The sequence below is a fragment of the Hydra vulgaris genome, chromosome 15, assembly GCF_038396675.1.
Source record: "Hydra vulgaris chromosome 15, alternate assembly HydraT2T_AEP".
Taxonomy (NCBI): domain Eukaryota; kingdom Metazoa; phylum Cnidaria; class Hydrozoa; order Anthoathecata; family Hydridae; genus Hydra; species Hydra vulgaris.
The window spans coordinates 47,399,143-47,402,500 of NC_088934.1; the positions used below are offsets into that span (position 1 = coordinate 47,399,143).

The 3,358-nt window shown below is 28.4% G+C and overlaps 1 long non-coding RNA gene across 1 annotated transcript; it reads right to left on the reverse strand.

The window, feature by feature from the left end:
* Window positions 1–291: 291 nt before the first annotated feature.
* Window positions 292–2,871, reverse strand: LOC136091652 (uncharacterized). The gene is made up of 2 exons (XR_010644159.1): window positions 501–2,871; window positions 292–350 (listed from the first exon to the last, which is right to left on the reverse strand). It is a non-coding gene; the product is annotated as an uncharacterized LOC136091652 (long non-coding RNA).
* Between the last annotated feature and the right edge of the window lie 487 nt (window positions 2,872–3,358).

The following is a 3,358-nucleotide window of genomic DNA, read 5'->3' on the forward strand; positions in this document are numbered from 1 at the left end:
TGGGGTAATTGGGTCAAAAGTAACAATTTCTTTGTGAAAAGCATACATTTTTTTGTTAAGAAACAGTTTTTTCATACTATAAGAGTGAACAAATTCATAAAAGCTTATGAAAATTCTAAAATTATGTAAGAATCTTTGGACTCGTTTCCCCATTTGGGGCAATTGGGTAAAACAAAATACAATTTTTTCAAATTATTAGAGTGAACATACTCATATACACTTTTATAAATAAAGAAATTATGAATTTGGATCATAAGCAATAAAATCTCTGTGGAAACCATAAAAAACAACTTTAGTTGAAAACAAGAGCTTTTTCAATCTTTAAAGCATTTCATAGTCTTCATGTGTTCCTGAAAGTAAAATGTTAATAATAAGTTTGATTATCATTAAAAAAATATAACAGATTTATCTTTGTTTACATTTAAATAGTAGTATCTGAAATAACAATCGTAAGATTTTAAATTAATAAATACTGGAAAAAAAATTTATGTTAATTATACCTTTTAACTTTCTAAACAACTCTTCTTTTTGTTTCTTAATCAAGTCATTGCGTTGGCTTTTTTCTTTTAGTGTATTGTTCCTTTGTTAGCAAGTTCTCCATCAGCTCACTTAAATTTAAATCAAAACATTTATTTCCAGAAACTTTAGTTTTAAAAAACAGCTTCAATGAACATTTTGCTCCCATTACATAATGATAAAAATTTAATTGACTTCTAATAACTTGCTTCCTTAAAGTTTATTATCAAATTTTAAAGATTTATCTTCTGCTTCTTCTACTGTTAGCCAAACTTGTGATTTCAATTGAATAAGCACATTTACTATATTTTCTTTTTTCAGTGATGCTCTATTTTCTGCATCTGCATTGGAGAAGCATCTTTGCAAAGATCTGACAATTTCATTTTTAATCAAAATAAATATTTATTTGCGCTAAGAATGTTTTTCGTTTCTTTAATAAGTCTCCAAAGAGAACCAGTAATAAGCTTATCAAAAATACCTAGTGCACGATATTCAGCTAAAAATAATATACTTGATGTACTTTCCTTAACTGCCTTCAGTCGATTATTAAGATTTGGCCATTGACACAAAAATTCTTTAATAAATTTAGAATGATAATACAGTGCAGTCCTATTATAAAACAAAATGTTTTATAATCTATTGCCTATAAAAGGAGCAAACATACACTTGTCTTCACCTTTTCCAATGAGAAAAGAATCGAAATATCCTTCCACACCAGCTTCATCACTACCTCGTTTGTGGAATGGTTTACATGCAGTGCGTATCAGTCTTGCAGCCCCAGATTCAAAAGTTTTAAATGCAAAAGTGTTTTTGTGAGCATCACTCAGAGCAATTTTTTCTAATGAATACAGTACTTTGTCTGTCTCAGTTGCAAAGTTTGTTAAAAGATGTAACTTGCAAAAAAAGTTTGACATACACTTAAATTCATTTTTCTGTTTAATTGTTAAACTATCCCAATGTTCTATAACTTTTGGTAACAATAGCTCCCTCATTTCTTTGAACTTACTGTTAAACAGTGGATTGACAGAACCTAAATCTGACATAGTTGTTTTAAATGAACAAATTAACTTAGCAAAGTTGTTTTCCCTGTCCTTTGTGTATAGAATATCATAACTTTGTGTATAGAATATCATATAACATTTATGTTAAAGAACTTAAAGTTGATGCAGCACCCCCAGAGGTCATTTCTGAATTCCATATTTAAAGTTTTTCAAATTGTGCTTTAAATGCATCAATTCTTTTTCTTGTTTTTTCAACTTTATATCTCGATAAACAATCTTCTAGTTTAAATTTCGAATTTTGTTTGTTTTATTCTTTAGTTTCAATGCGGTAAACTTTTTTTCTAGACTCAACAGGTTTTTGTTTGTTGCTGTATATAGTGCTTTACACTGCATGGCTTGTCTTACAAATTCTAATTTCTTTCCATTGCTGGTTATTTACAGCTAATTTAAGTTTTTTATTTTCACTTTCAAGACCATTCAACTGGTTACAGTAGTTTTCAGAAACTTTTTTAAAATTGTCGATTTCTTCAACTTTGCGATTGAGAGTTTTATTTTTGATTTTGAGATGTAGATCTTTCATAAGATTTTTTTCTTTTTCAGATGACATTGATTGTAAAAATGGTTGAAAATTTGTTTCAGATAATGGTGATATAAAATTTATAAGCAAAAATTCTTTTTTTTTTTTTAATGAGCAACCTAACTTTTTGAATCACTCTTTATTTTCGAAAACAAAGTAAGGTCGTTTTTAGCAACTCGGAAATTAGAGAAAAAGTGTTGTGTAAAAACTGTGCACACGTTGGCTAAGCTTTTGTCTTCTAAATTTTGATACCAGAAATACAAATCTCTATCCTGCATTTCAAACAGCTAGATATAAAAAACTAATTACATATCAAAGTCACATTAATAAGCGCTTTCTAAATATCAATGTAGATAACTATTTTGGTTAAACGCCTTGGAAAAAATCGAAAAAACGGTGGAATGTATATTTTTTAAATTAGTAAGTCCAGATAAAAAAAGCAAATGGTTATAAATACTAATATCAAATACTATAATTTAATAACCTTAATATTCTTTTTTAAGGTGCTAGAATGCCAAAAAAGTAATGTAAATCAGCATACTTACTTGTCTAAATGTGTAAATTAACGTAACTATGAAGAAAACGACTTGAAAAATTTTCTGGATTCTTTTTTAAGAAACATTAAAGACTAACCTTCACAGAACAACATTTTTATTTAACATTTTCCAAAGGTATACAACAGGCAATTTGGTTTGAAATTAGATAGCTTTAAAATATTTCCCGAAAAAGTTGCCGAAAAAATCGCGTTTATTTAGGACTATATGATGAACTTGCGACACGGAAAAAGTCACGTGACTGAAATCCCTACTATAAAGCTAAAGAACCAATAAACAAATTCGTTGCTATGGTGGATGCTAGGGAAGTTTGAAAAACTTTAGTGCACTAAACTATGATTATTTAAAAAACTAAATTAGTTAACAACAAACCGTTTTTACACAACTAATCTCTGTTAAGTTCATCATTAAAATTGACATAAAAAATTTTCGAAATTTTTTTGATTTTTATCGGGATCTGCTCTACCTTAAATGTTTCTTCTTTTTTTTTTTTTAATAAAATTAAACTTAGCAAAATGAAAAATTAGATTGTATAGTGTCTTAGACGTACTTAATAGTTAAGACATCGATAAAATATAGTGCGATCTCGAAACAAGCGCGATTTAAAAAAAAATATGTTTCTAGAGGTTAATATGTCATCTCCAACCCCTGTCGTCCCCTACTCATACCCTTAGCCCCCCTTCCCCCAAATGCTAGACCTGAATCCGCCA